General features: G+C 42.1%; 1 long non-coding RNA gene across 1 annotated transcript in view; it reads left to right on the top strand.

The window, feature by feature from the left end:
- The window catches only part of LOC147708635 (uncharacterized), a 56,946-nt gene extending 41,919 nt beyond the window's left edge, over positions 1–15,027 (top strand). Inside the window, exon 3 of the long non-coding RNA XR_015296652.1 lies at positions 14,273–15,027. This is a non-coding gene — a long non-coding RNA (uncharacterized LOC147708635). The remainder of the gene's footprint in view (positions 1–14,272) is intronic.
- The last annotated feature ends 546 nt before the right edge of the window (positions 15,028–15,573 follow it).

Genomic DNA, 15,573 nt, shown 5'->3' with positions numbered 1-15,573 from the left:
TCCCTCTCTAGAGCTCACCTTAGAATGTTGGGGCTCTCAGGCTGCTGTTGGAGAGTGGATGGTCAACAAAGAAGTACGCTCTGACAAACTCTCCTGTTGTCATTTCTTTATTTCAACACTGGTGACGACCTCTGCTCAGGGGGCAGTTTTGACCATTTCCCCTCTTTGTACTCTCTCCATTCCATCTGTGTTATTTCCATTGGATATCATCAAAAGTTGTTATCCTGCGAAATTATCCTATTGAACTGGTCCGATGTTAGGAGTTCATTCACTGAGTACATACCCGGAGCAGAAAATAAGATTGCTCATTTCTTATCAAGGCCCCCTCTACGAACTGATGTGCAAGAGGAAATTCTGGATAATCCCATCATGGCAGTGGACGACCCTGCCATCACAGAAGAAGAATGGGACAAGTTCATGGAGGAATATAAGGAGTTATACAGGCTCAGAGACATCATGGTGAAAGGGTGACTTGACAAAACGAATTAACTCAAGGAGGAACTGACCGAGAATTGGGAAGTCAGAAATGAGTTGAGTATCATTGGGTGCAAAGTGTACCACCAATGCAGAGTGATGACACCTACAGGACTCAGGAAGAGAATAATAGAACTGTTGCACGAAAGGCGCTTGGGGTGCAGCATCACGAAACAGAGAGTCAGGGCAACATTCTGATTCCCTAAGATGGACGCCATGACGGAGCAGCAAGTCAAAGACTGTGTAAGCTGCGCAAAGAGTGACAAGTCTAAAGCCTTGCGCAAGGCATTGATGCAGCGGTAATTTCTTCTGGTAATTTCTTAATGCAAAACCCTCATGCTACCGCTATTTACCGCTGAAAAAGGTGTTGGGCCCTTGACACCATGTATTACCTTCAGGAGACTTTAAATAAACATGAACAGTCAAAAATGCAATTAATATTTAAGCCAATGAAGAGAGTTGTTGAGTATTTTAAAGGGTTATATTTTCTAGTCAAAAGTCATTTTTTTCTCTGACCCTTTATTCATTAGTAAAATATCAATCAGGTTACAGAATTTGGAAAGCAGGAAAAATAGAATTAATACAGAACATATTACAGTCTGCATATAAGCATACATGTAGAAAGGAAAATGTGGTGCAAAATACTAGTCAAAACTCTTAAAGAGTTTCTAAGAAAAATAGTCTTGCAAGGTTAATCAATAATTAAATAGTTGACAAAAATCTCCCATAAAGAGAAATAAATGTATAAGACAAATATATCTTTTCATACCTAATTAATTAGTCAAAGCATAAACTTAAAATTTGTGCATCTAAATCTAAAAAGTCTTTCTTTCTGTTGCTTCTCTCTGCATCTCTGTGTCAAAAAGAGTGAACAGCCTGCCCTTCACAAGACCTTAAAGGAATGTGGCCTGTCGTGCCAAAAATATGCGGTGCCAGGACTCTAAAAAATAAACATGAGCAAGGGAACCTCCCCTCTCCTCAGAAGCAATTTCCACCCTCAGCTATCTCCTGCGACGTTTCTCGTACCTAACTCACATGAATGAAGCAGAGGATAAGCCAAAAGAGGCCAAAAGTCAAAGGAGCCTGGAAGCCAAAAGTGAGCTAAAACCCAACCATGCCTCCAAAGAGATCATTATTTATACTCTAATTCTTGGCAGACTACACAAAAATGTTTCATGTTCAGGAAAGCTTGTACCTGATTGGTCAGTCACGATGGCATGAGACCTCCCGGACCCGGCAGAGAGGGGTAGGTCTACAAGTGGAGACTCGGCAATTCAAAACCTGCAAATTAAGCGGTTGTTCCCGGAACTTGACCTGCCGGGTGCTGATGTTGTAGCTTGCATCGACATTGATAGGCAATTACAGCACAACACAGGTACCTTTGAACCTTTACACACACTGGAATACCTTACCTTAGCAAATGTAAATGCTCTTTGTAGACAGTTTGTAATAGCACATACTATCTCTTATATACACGGTCCTGAAGAAACGCTTGTCAGAAGACGCATAGCGGGAAACATGTCGACCTATTTATCTATTCACTAGTCTAGACTCTCACCAGGGAGCATTATTTCCCTCCGAGCTTATTCAACTTCCTTTTTTAACTTGGAGTAAGGGACCGCTAGAATAAACCTCATCCTGGTGCTCTTTACCCCAATTTTAACCCCCATAAAAACATCTACACAATACTGGCCCCTCACCCACACTTCACCCATACGGCAGTTGGAAAAAGATCTCCACCAAAGAGCCCCTCTTTGAGGTGTTGCCCGTTGGGTATTGCAGCGCCGACCCAACGAGGAGCATTGCCGATGATGGAGCATGACAACTGCAAGGGTGTGTGAGGCCATTATATCCAACAAATTGGATACCCAAGCGTTCTATCACTCTGCACGGGTGCACTGTTTTTCTTTTTCAGGGCCTGTGTTAATTTGTTCCCCTATGCTCTCTATCTTTTTAATGACTGCTGCTTCCTCAAAGCAGGTTTGAGAAATCCTATTTTCAAATATATGTATTTGTTTCTAGGCTGCAGATATTGTTAATACCATTTTTTCCTCACCTTTTAGTGCTTGATCATTTCTGTTCAATCATATGTGAATTCTGAATTTCTGAAATAAACCCTGTCCTAATCACTCCTTCTGCAGCTCTTTGAACCCTGTGAGTAGGGACCATATTAATTGGGACAGTCATAATTTTTCTAGGCATTATCTGTGCATCTGCAGTTTGCAGTTCTTGGACTGAATCAGTCACATTTCAAGCAGCAACACCTGGAGGTATCACTGTCAGTGCTGAATCAACAGGTAGTGGGTCAATATAAAATGTCTGCACAGTTCTCTGAATCTGTTTTTCTCTCTGTACAATTAAGCAGTAGCCACTGTAGTACTTACTAGTACACTATTTTCAGTATTTTTAATGGGAACCACAAAAAGTGGCGGACACTCAGTTAACAATGCTTCCATTATTACATCACCTGAATCATTATTTATTTGAAGTTCTTTATCATAACTCATTTCCTTCTCCTGGATCTGGTGCTTTACCTTTTTATCCTCACTTGCATTCTCTTGCTATCTTTTACCACATGTTTGAGGCCTCAAATTGTGCAACTTTAGATGGTGTCATTATTTCACACAACATTTTCCTTAATTTGTCAATAATTTGCAATTCAAAAGTACCATCTTTTGGAAACCTCAAAGCACCCTCTTTTTCAGTAATCTTGTACCATTGGTGAACCCACATACATGAATTTTGTCTCAAATTGGTAGACATAAAATGCACAGGTGTTCCTTCAGGAGCATCACCAATAAAAAACATATTTTTCACTCTACCTCCTAACAGTTTCTTTAAACCCTCAAACATTTTCATTTTTGCAACAATTCAATGCAATTTCTTTTCTCCAAAGCTGTCAGTCTTAATTGCAGTCAGTTTTACTCCTACCACTGACCCTCCTCAAATTCTTACTGCAATATTTTCTGAGTTTTTCTTATTCAATAATTCTGTTAGAAAGAACATAAAAACATTTGCTACTCTGTCTGTTGTGCTAAATAAAGGATAGATTTATTTTCACTGCAAGTAACACATTCCGCTTATTCTTCACAAAGTAATAACTTCCGTTTACTCTTCAAACACTGCAGGTAAATCCCTTCCGCTTACCCTTCACTCAAGCTCAGAAGAAGCTGCTACTCCTTCAGTGTTACCCTTTCTAGGTTATGTAACACCAAAGTTTCACCAGCAAACTCTTTGCTGCCACTCAAGCTCAGAAGAACCTGCTACTCCTTCAGTGTTACCCTTTCTAGGTGATATAACACCAAAGTTTCACCAGCGAACTCTTTGCTATCAATCACTCAACCTTTTACACAGAAAAAAGTCCCTAATTTAAAACTGCCAGCCCTACCTAGCTTCTCAGGGTTATTCCAACAGATGAGTAACCTCAGAGCAGTGTGGCTTCCATTTATCACCCGCTATTCCTTCCCGGGATTTCCAGGTATCACTGTACCTGTGTTTCCAGACAACATAAGACAAGACACTAACTTACTTAACATGAAGAGTTAAAACATGTAATCAATAATCCAAACATTCTGTCCTATGAAATTACCAATATAATCAATAACACCATAAATTCAAAATGAGCAACATTTCACCAACAGTCAAAAAAACCTTAATATTTTCAAAACTTCAAAAAATACATCCTAGCACATTAACAACATTTCACAACACTATTGATACTCACACCACTCCAGCAATCACCTTCTTGCATCACCTTCCAGTACTGCTTTGCCAGTCTTCAGGTTATGTGGGAACAAAGAAGGGGTTGTGTCCTGTACATGCGCTGGGTAGGACACGTAAATGTATGAGAGAAAGAAGGTGACCCAGACGCTTTTTGGTTCTGCCAGTAATTTTATTTTAGGCAGATTTTTCGCCCTATTGTATTTAATCAATGGGTGCTTTTTTGATTTTTATATTCAAAATGTACAGGTACTTCAATTGAAGATGTATTTATCAAAGTCCAAGGACTTGCTTTGTCATACACAGATTGGTAATAAATATGTACACATATATTACATTTAACACTAAACAAGTACTTTTGTGATATTTACAATACACAAAGACATTACTTTTCAAGAAATGACATTACATTTCAACAATAGTGCAGATTGTACCCTGCTAACAGATTTTGTCACCAGACCCGTTTTCAAAATGTCTTGAATATATTTTTGTGGTCTGGTATCGCAAGGGAAAAAGGGGGGGTTTGTATTTTACCCAATCATTGACAAAACAAAAAGTGTCTCTTCTTGTTTTCTACCCTTTGCGATGAAAATGATTCGTCAACTAAATTGGACAAGGGAGTGCAAAAGGTGAGCCGACGCGTTTCCAAGCCTGTGTGTTGCTCATCAGGCTTTTCTTCAGGGCTTTTGCTAGTGGGTACCTTTACGAGGAACAAATTCCAGTTACCTAGTAAATCGTGACCACGGAGCAAGGCAGCGACTCAGGGAACCCACATCCTTTTTCAAAGCAAAACGCCACTATTAAATAGCCACATCAACAAAAGACGCCGCCACATCTGAGAAAGCAGCGGCGAGGCTGCGGGCTGAAACTCCATACCCTGCCGCTGCCATCCGTAGCACGCCAGATTTAAGCAAGTAAGGACAAGATTCACGGCCATTACGTTCAGGACAATAGAACGAATTGCCAGCAAGAAGCCAAAAAGCAGACAGAACTGGAATTTGTTCCTCGCAAAGGTACCCACTAGCAAAAGCCCTGAAGAAAAGCCTGATGAGCAACACACAGGCTTGGAAACGCGTAGGCTCACCTTTTGCACTCCCTTGTCCAATTTAGTTGACGAATCATTTTCATCGCAAAGGGTAGAAAACAAGAAGAGACACTTTTTGTTTTGTCAATGATTGGGTAAAATACAAACCCCCCCTTTTTCCCTTGCGATACCAGACCACAAAAATATATTCAAGACATTTTGAAAACGGGTCTGGTGACAAAATCTGTTAGCAGGGTACAATCTGCACTATTGTTGAAATGTAATGTCATTTCTTGAAAAGTAATGTCTTTGTGTATTGTAAATATCACAAAAGTATTTGTTTAGTGTTAAATGTAATATATGTGTACATATTTAATACCAATCTGTGTATGACAAAGCAAGTCCTTGGACTTTGATAAATACATCTTCAATTGAAGTACCTGTAAATTTTGAATATAAAAATCAAAAAGCACCCATTGATTAAATACAATAGGGCGAAAAATCTGCCTAAAATAAAATTACTGGCAGAACCAAAAAGCGTCTCAGTCTTCAGGTTCTGAGCACTGGAGTCAGGAATCAGGACTTGGACATTTATCTAACTTGGGCAATTATTGTACTGCCCTCTTAAGGTCAATGACCCCTTAGTTGAGTAATTGATGGTGAAATCAATAATCATTAATCACCAAATTAACCAATAATGACCATCCTCTGATTACCAGAAACTGATGCAGCTGTAATTTCTTCTGGTAATTTCTCAATGCAAAATCCTCATGCTACCTCTATTTATAGCTGAAAAAGATGTTGGGCCCTTGACACCATGTATTACCTTCAGGAGACTTTAAATAAACATGAACACTCAAAAATGCAATTATTATTTAAGCCAATGACGAGAGTTTTTTCTCTGACCCTTTATTTATTAGCAAAATATCAATCAGGTTACAGAATTTGTAAAACAGGAAAAATAGCATTGATACAGACCATATTACAGTCTGCATATAAGCATACATGTAGAAAGGAAAATGTGGCGCAAAATATCAGTCAAAACTCTTGAAGAGTTTCTAAGAAAAATAATCTTGCAAGGCTAATCAATGATTAAATAGTTTGCAAAAATCTCCTATAAAGAGAAAAAAAAGTCATAAGACAAATAAATCTTTTCAGACCTAATTAATTAGTCAAAGCATAAAATTAAAATTTTAGCATCTGAGTCTAAAACGCCTTTCTTTCTGTTGCTGCCCTCTGCATCTCTGTGTCAAAAAGAGCAAACAGCCCGTCCATCACAAGACCTTAAAGGAATGTGGCCAGGCGTGTAAAAAATATGACGTGTCAGGACTCCAAAAAATAAACATGAGCAAGGGAACATCCCCTCTCCTCGGAAGCAATCTCCACCCTCAGCTATCTCCCGCGAAGTTTCTCGTACCTAACCCTTATGAATGAAGCAGAGCCTAAGCCAAAAGAGCCCAAAAGTCAAATGAGCCTGAAAGCCAAAAGTGAGCTAAAACCCAACCACGCCTCCAAAGAGGTCCTTATTTATACTCCTGGCAGACTACACAAAAATGTTTCATGTTCAGGAAAGCTTGTACCTCATTGGTCAGTCACAATGGCATGAGGTCTCCCCATCCTGATCTCATTCTAAATTCCTGACCATACCAGTTTTAACATAAATGATTAATACATTTTATATGTTTAGCAACATTTACTAGGAAAAATGTTTCTATCTTTTCCTTCCTTCCTGTCACAGTACAGGCTGGGAGGATACTCTAACTAACTCTGGTACATTGGCACAATCACATGAATGTACAGTTCATAGTGGCCTTGACTCCTTCATGTTTTGAGGCAAGCTGGCACAATCTGCGAATGCTCTCTTCTCTTTAATGCAAGTCACAGCCTTGCTGGATTCACAGGCAGCCATGTTTTCTTAGGCCCAAAAAACAAAACAAACACAAAAGAGTATTAATTTCATGTAAATGTTATGTGTTGTTATGTTATTGGGACTTTTATTGAGCGCTCAGCTACTCAAGCAGAGTGTCCCAGCGCTAACAGACCTAACATAGCATAACCCCAGTGGCGAAGGGGAAGTTAGAGACAGAACAGCCACATTTTTAGATCTTTCCTGAAAGATACTAAATTCTCGATCTTTCTCAGAGCGAGTGGCAGAGCATTCCAAGCCCGCGGCGCCAGATATTTAAAGGACCGACTCCAAGTCCGCGCACTCCTAATTGCCGGGACCGTGGCCAGAGACAAGGCAGCCGATCTTAAGGCTCTGGATGAATGGTGAAAAACAATTCTCTTCCGCAGATAGATAGCCCCAATGCCATGAAGGGCTTTAAACGCAGTGGTAAGGGCCTTAAACCTGATGCGTTTCCGGATTGGCAGCCAGTGGAGGGACTTCAAAAGAGCGGTGGCATGAGATCTGCGGCCAAGGCCGAAAATTGCTTGTGTCGTAGTTCTGTACTAACTGTAGACGAGACCAAAGATATTCCGGTAGGCCGAGGTAGAGTACATTAGCGTAATCCAACCTCGATCCAACCAGGGCTTGCACCGTTGTTTTCCTATGGGATATGGAAAGGAGAGGGAGAAATTTCCTTAACATTTTTAGTATCCTGAAACACTGCCCAACCAGACCAAGAATCTGTGTTTTTAATGAGAGACAGTTGTCCAACTTGATTCCAAGATTCTTAGCTACCGTGGAGTCAGTGGAAGGAGGATACATCCCTGCGGGCCACCAGGCCTTCCAACAGGGGTCAGGGGGGCACCAGAAAAAGAGGAGCTCAGACCTGTTGGAGTTGCATTTCAGCTGATTAAGTTGAAACCAGGAAAATACAGCACCCAAGCAGTTCTTAATGCTCTCACCATCAAAGTCAGTGTTCCTACCACATGTGAAGAGAAGCTGGGTGTCATCGGTGAACGAGACAATCTGGGCGCCGAGAGACTCTGCCAGTGCCGCCAGAGTGGACATATAGATATTAAAAAGAGTGGGGCTCAAAATCGACCCCTGAGGTACTCCCACCTCCAAAGGCGGCACTGCAACAGAGTACGGGGGGGCCAGACTGTCTGTTGTCGGTTGGAAAGAAACGACTCAAACCATCTGAACACCGTTCCCCGGACACCATTCTCCAACAGTCTTGATAGGAGACGGTCATGGGGAACGGTGTCAAATGCTGCCGTGAGATCTAATAACACTAACAGTGCTTTCCCTCCATTGTCTAGAACTTCCTTGATGGCCTCTGACACCTCCAACAGTGCCGATTCAGTGCTCAAATTAGCCCTGAAACCGGACTGGGTATAGTGCAAGATCTCATGCGACTCTACAAAGTCGGCCAAGACAGAATGCACGTGTTTTTCAGCCACCTTGGCCAGGACCGGAAGCAGCGATATTGGCCGATAGTTGGCATGGATACTGGGGTCCAGGGACGGCTTTTTTAAGAGGGGAAGAACCATCGCCTGTTTCCAAGCCAATGGCACGGTGCCCGTTTCTAGCGACCGATTTAAAATCGGATTCACAATCGGGTTAACGACATGTGCCATTTTGGCTAGAAACTTAGCGGGGCATGGATCAAGTGGGGAGCCAGATCTCATTTTAGACAGAACTTCCAGAGAGGATTGAAGCTCAATGGGGGCAAAAGTCGCAAGAGTGGGATGTCCATCGGCTGCTGCAGGAATACAGGGTCCTGGATTAGGCATACCCCCTACCGCGGCAGCTGGAAAATTTTCCTGGATGCTAGTGATCTTATTTGCAAAGAAGCCTGCCAGTTGAGACACCCAAGGTTCCGAAAAGGAGCACTTAGGCGTGATGGCAGTCGGAGAAGTAAATTCCTTCACCACCAGGAATATTTATTTGCTGGTGTTAGTAGCCTCCTCAATTCTTCTAGCAAAGTAGGCTTTTTTCCCCAGATAGATTTCCCTATGGTAGGTCTTGATGCTGAGCTTAAACGCCTCCTTCAGAGGTTCAAGATAACTTACTCTCCAAGCTCTTTCGCCTTTCTTACATAGCCTGCGGCTGGAATTAAGCGCTGGGGTGAACCATGGAGCGGATGCGCGGGAAGCGGTCTTGAAGGACCGCTCGGGGGGCACCAGCTCCTTCAAGCAGCACGCAAGCCACATTTAAAAGAGATTAATGTCTGCCTCAATGTCACCCGACAACATGCAGGGGTGATTCAACAGATATTGTTCAATCATATCCGGTGACACTCTATGAAAGGAACAGAGTATCTGTGATGCGCGCCCTTTATCCCTAATGGTGGAGCCAGATTTGTGCAGAATATCAAAGGTCACCAGCATATGGTCAGACCAAAGTACTGGTAGGGGGGGGAAACTCTGATAGGGGTGATAGAGAAAATTTGGTCAAGCATGTGGCTCTTACTGTGCGTGGGTAACGCCAGATAGGGTAACAAGCCCAGAGGCTTGGTGGAATCTAAAAGCTTGATTGTGTCTACTGCATCCGCTTAGTCAAAGTGGATGTTAAAATCGCCAAGGAATATAAGTGTTTAAACTGCACACATAATGTCGAGATCACAGAGGAAAGTCCCTCATGGAAAGATCCCATGGGGCCCGGGGGTCTATAGACCAGCAGTCCCGCACAGGATTGGGCTGGTGTCAGTGACAAGCAAAATCCTAGCGCTTCGGCCCCTTGAATGTCTTCTGTTGGTATAATGGAGCATTGAAGGCGCCTGTCGATCACTAGAGCGACGCCCCCTCCTCTTACCGAGCCCCGGTCTTTCCTCAACAATAGTTGGGGGGCAAAGCATTGGCGATGTCCGGCCCAGACGGCTCACCAAGCCATGTTTCCGTCAGAAAAAGACAGGCTGGTTTAGAGTCAGACAGAAGGTTGAACAAGTCCTGGGCATGTTTGCACACTGACCGAGTGTTCACAAGTGCACAGCTAAAACCATGTTTAGAATAATCAGACCCTGGCGTTGGGACATTTACGTGCCCCAGCTCCCTGGTGTCCCCTACCGGCAGGGCTTCCCTAAGTGCCCAGCCACATCCGGGACAATAGGAGTTGCCCTCAAAATTGAGACCCTGAGATGTACATTCACTACTACAGGGACTACGCAGACTCAAAAGTTGCACTGACGAGTACCTGTATAGAGAATTTTGTGTCCGTCTCAGGAAATCGCCAGGCCGTCCGCCCTCGTCCGCCTCCAGGACGCTGACGGGCACAGACGGGCTTTCCTTAGGCGCTCCTTTGGCGCGAGTCAGGCGCGTTCGCTGAACGCGTCCGCTGCGCGGAGCAATACCCGTCTAGATTTACAGTCCCGCCCGTAAGTCCGCAACCCTTCCTCACCCAAGATGGCCGCAGTACTAGTGCGCAGCCTCCCTGACCCTCAATGCCCCTCAGCTCGTATTCAGCTGAGAGGGGAGCGCCCAGATCAAGATCGGCAACAGGGTGACAGGAGAAGCGGCGCGATGGTGAAAGGAGACAGGTAGGTGCTCGTCTGCCCCCAGAGAAGGGGTAAGAGCAGAGCCCGATGCCTACGAGTGAGAAGATAGAAAGGTCTCCTGGCTTTCCGCCTCAGGAGAAAGAAATAGGCAGGGAGCAAGGCGGTTCAATTAAAAAATAATGGCACGGGCCACACACACAAAGCAGCTATATTTAAAACACAGCCCAACTTTCACAATTTTACAATTCCCAAATGGGGTATAAAAAGAGTTTTAAAAGTGGCGTTCAGCAGCTCGCTCCACCAGGCATCCGCACTTGAGTCGCGCTATTGTAGGTCTGTAGCCATTATGTTTCCCTCCTTTATACTAATACCCTTTATAAGGATTTCGTAGCAAGCTAATAATTTTAAAGCTGCTTTTCTTATTATTTGTGCTCCACGTGCAAAAATGTGCAATGTACAACATAGCATTATTATGCATTAGCGTAAGTTTCAAAAGTACACACAGTTAATACATACATGCTTTAATGTTTTAGATAGCTTTTCATGCAAAAAAATGTTCAGCTCCATGTGTAGTGTTTGGTGCATTATTAATTCACACACATTATAAAAGAGGTGTTATGAACTGAAATATTTTTTTATTCAAATATGCAACAAGCCAAAGTCTCTTAAGACAGGAATAGTGAATCTAGATTGCAAGGGATGAACTGGGAAGAGAGAACACATTCTACTAGTCTTTAAAACTTCAAAGGCCACTTAAATCACAAGTTTTTCTCTATACTGCAAAAACACATGTTAATTCAACTCAAGCATTTCAGACTGAGTAGGCCTCACTTTCATATTTTTCATGTGCCATGTTTTTAACTTTCACCAAAATGTGCGTGTCAATTTAAATGCAGTCTGTCTGAAACACACAAATAAAGCAATGCCTGACTCCAGATGGAATCTGCTCCATCAGCACCCCTGTCAAGATACCGATCAAACCATGGAATAAGCTATCCATGGACATAATAGGACCCATGGACAACCTGGGTATCCAGAGGCGATTTATGCTCGTCCTAATTGATTACACCTCACATTGGCTCACCCAGAGGTTTGTGCATCGCATCAGCACCAACACTATGTTTGAATTCCTCAGAGGTGTATTTTCAAAAGAGGGCATTCCCCCTACCTTTATCACGGACAATGGGGTCCAGTTCACCTCGCAGGCCATGAAGGAATTCTTAAACAATATGAACATAAAACATGAATTGACGGCACTGTATTGCCAAAAGCCAATGGCCTAGTTGAACGAGCTAACAGGATGATCAAAGAACATATTCAATTGGCTGTGGCCAATGGTCACCACGTAGAGCACCACCTACAGAACTGTTTATGGGCATATCACACCTCCCCAAACCTGGTTTCTGGTATCTCCCCTTTCATCTCACGCCACAGGAGAGAACCGTGCACCAAATTCAACCCTAGTTGGCTGGAGGGAGGCAGAGAGGCAGGGAGGCAAATCCCGACTGGGAAGAAGGTACTAGGAAAGTGGTTTCTCATCCAACCAATTACAAAGAATGGTACAATAAGAAGCACAGGGTAAAACAGCAGTTTGGGAAGCTGGTGCAGTAGTACAAATCAGGAGGAACACGAAAGACTGGCACACCCAGAGTAGGTTTTACCCTCCTTGCCACATTGCCAAAGCCCTAAAAAAAAATTGTCAAACTCAACAATGGGCAATAGTGGAGCTGTGACAAAATTGTAAGGTCTGAAATGTGACCTACTGTTCTTTTTGTAATTCTGTTAATATTTCACATGTAGAATTTTGAGTGACACAACGTTTCCTGTCTCATTATAATCCACCTGTTGCATAGCTTGAGACTTTGTCACCTCTGTTCATTAAATAGGAAGGGAGGTTTATTGTAGTTTTGTTCTCAAGTTGGTACATTCCGTCCACCCCTCCCCTCACTTTTTTATTTCCCCTCTAGAGCTCACCTTAGAATGTTGGGGCCCTCAGGCTGCTGTTGGAGAGTGGATTGTCAATAAAGAAGTACGCTCTGGCGAACTCTCTTGTCGTCATTTCTTTATTTCAACAATATTCCAGACAAAAGTAAAGGCATTGAGGGATATATTAAGAATATTACAAAGATTCATAAAGACTTGACCCAACTGGAGGTTGATAGTATTTGCGAAAGAGTTAGGGATACATGCATCAAGAAATGCTTTTGCGAGTCCTAATTGTGATTATTAAGGAATCGCAAGTATGGACTCTCAAAAGCCTATGCAATTAGGAATCGCTATTAAAATAGCGATTCCTAAACATTCCTTAATTGCGTCCGCAAAGTGCGAGTCGCAATCAAGGAATGGCTTCCCATTCATTCCTATGGGCCTACTGGCAAATGAACCAATAGGTACCCGCAAATTGTGCATACAATTCCAAGGGTGCAAGGCTGTCAAAATGACACCCTGTTGCACCCCTGAAATTGTGATGTGCACCCATGTTGCGCACACATATGCCCAAAGGGAATGTGTGTGTGTAACCTGAAACCTTGAACATTTTTTCAAAGTTTTTGTAAATTACAGATCAGAGTAATTTCTCTGTATTTTGCGACCCCAAATACCAAAACCACTATTTCTAAGTGCTTCTAGCATTGCATTTAAGAAATCACAAATTGCGATTGCTTAAATGCAATCGCAATTTAAGAAATCGCAATAAATTGTGATTTCTTAAATTGCGAGTGCCTAACACTTTATCGCATCGCTAAAGGCCTTTTTGTGGGTGCAAACGGACAATTTTTGCGAATCGCACCGTTTGCGCTCGTAAAACCTTTGATGCATGTGCCTGTTAGTGAGAGTCTTTCCACTATAGGTAGCTGGTTTTCCACTTTTGGGAGTAGTGTATTAGGAAAAATATGAATTCCAGTAATTCAATAGCCTTAGTAATACTGATGATAATAATGACCTATAAATGTTGCACAGGAAGAATGAGAACTAGACTGATGATTGAAACCAGAAATAGAAGGATGGGAAGAAAGAGAAAAAGGGAGGAAATCGAGCTAGAGGAAGTGAAAGAAAATCTATACGGCAAAATGAAAGAAATGAACATGAAAGAGAAAAATAGAGAAAGTGTAGAGAACAACTGAGATACATTAAATAATAAAGTTGGCACTTGGTAATGAGGATTATTTTATGATGTCTCTAAAATGCCATCAGAGAGGGGATTGTTGGAACAAGGATTCAAGAAAACGAAACTTGCTCGGAAGCAATCTCTCATTAATAGTACTAATCAGTCAAATAGTATAGAAAACGAAATTGACATACACACAGCATTTAAATACGGGGAAAAGATCTTTACACACCCTCAAAGAACAAAGAATAAACTGCTGCGCAACCAAACCCCGCTTTAAACCGAAAAATGCTTTTGCGCATATGCAAACCAGAACTACGTAGATAACCATGTGACTAACCTGTTTGAGGGGGAAAACTCTCACGCATGCACATAAGTTACTAACATTAGGTCTTGAGGCACCGAATGCCAGGCATATTCTTCCCTGAATTTAAAGAGAGCTATTGTTGTTAATACTTTTGCTTAAAGAAAGAGAAATTAACATGACGTACAGAAGAAGTGGGTGGTGAACAGTGTCAATCACATATTTGATAAATTAACATCTGTTTATAATTCCTTTATTAATAGTGTACCTTTGGGCCTAATGTGGTAGGCAAAGGAAAAACATGGCGGTGAAGATGGAAGCGAGCTAAGACATGCGCAGTGTGATAATGATGTGACCCGCTGACTGTGTCGCTGACAAGATGCCAAGAGCCAAGGACAAGTCACTGTGTGAACGCTTTCTCGACTGTGGAACACTATGGAAATATGTTTTTAATTTGAAACATTAAACACTTGTGAAAAGAAATAAGGCAGAATAATAAATGAGCTGAAGGAGAAGGGTTTGATAGCCAAAGGATTCATTAATAAATTAAACATGACAGCATGAGATGATGACAACTACCCTGCCCAATCACAGTCCATGACCAACCGATATTTGCAACTTTTGACGGCGGGACATGCAGAAATAAAGAGTATAACTAGAGTGTCTAATTGAGTTATGTTAGATTAGATCATCGTTTCCTGCATTGATGCAGAGAGAGAGAGAGAGGCAAGAGCTGCTTCGGATGATGAAAAGAGAGAACATACTAGGAAGATTCAAACCTGAATGACACCCTGATTAGATTGAAGATTCCGGAAGAATATCAAGGAGGGAGAGAGTGTAAGAGAGGGATGCACCCTGGTCTGTGGAAAAGTCTTAGTAAGTATTGGCCTGTCCTGATCCTGTCCTATAGTCTTTGTCTCCAGAGGGCTGTTTTTCACGTTATCGCCCTTGGGTAAATGTTTTTCTGTCTTTAAATTTGCATATCTTTTGGAAATGAACAAATTAATGATTTATTATGTCTTTTGTCTCTTCATCCATTCACTCCTAATGCATTGAATTGTTGAATGATTCTGTGAATTGAATGTATTGTTAAATGAATTTTCTCTCCCATGAAAGTTGATGGAGTTTGCACTGTGAATTTGTACTAATGAGCGTTCATTTATGACTGAGATATAGATAACATTTATTGAATCTTACCCAGAGTCTGTGGTTATTTCCCTAAGATCTGTAAGTTAGTTAGTTAATTGTTAATATCACCATCAACTTCTCAACTAATGGTCCATTGACCAAACAAAGAACAGAAGATTAGTTAGATGTTGACTAATCCTGATCAAAGTGAACATAAAACTTGATCCCCAGCGAAACAGCCAGGGAATATGAATGTGTAAATGGGCTCATTTGAAATTCTTGTTGACTGTGAAGTGTTTATCCCTGGTCTTTAGCTGGATCACCTCCATGCAGCCCTCGAGGTCAGAGATATGGTGAATTATCCTCTCCTAAGTAACTATATCCAGACCAGGTGACCATAGCCATAGAATGGCAGGCGGACTGGCCACATTGCACA

The sequence above is a fragment of the Lissotriton vulgaris genome, chromosome 6, assembly GCF_964263255.1.
Source record: "Lissotriton vulgaris chromosome 6, aLisVul1.2, whole genome shotgun sequence".
Lineage (NCBI taxonomy): Eukaryota > Metazoa > Chordata > Amphibia > Caudata > Salamandridae > Lissotriton > Lissotriton vulgaris.
Note: the sequence above shows the minus strand (reverse complement) of the source record. Positions and strands in the feature narration are given on the sequence as shown.